Raw genomic sequence first — 217 nt, 5'->3', positions numbered from 1 at the left:
AAAAAAACAAGATGGAACACTTTCTTCTTTTTTTTTCTTTATAAAAGGATCATCCTTTGAATCTATAAGATATTTCAGTATCATTCGCAACCCGTGCCATACGCGTCCCAGTGCCATACGTGCAAATAATAAACATTCCGACTTTGTCCCAGGCACTAGACTCGATTCCCTGAGTAAGTTTAGCGCCAAGAAAAAGTTACCGTTGCGTTTAAGAAAT

The sequence above is a fragment of the Penaeus monodon genome, chromosome 31 (assembly GCF_015228065.2).
Source record: "Penaeus monodon isolate SGIC_2016 chromosome 31, NSTDA_Pmon_1, whole genome shotgun sequence".
NCBI classification, from domain to species: Eukaryota; Metazoa; Arthropoda; class Malacostraca; order Decapoda; family Penaeidae; genus Penaeus; species Penaeus monodon.
Note: the sequence above shows the minus strand (reverse complement) of the source record.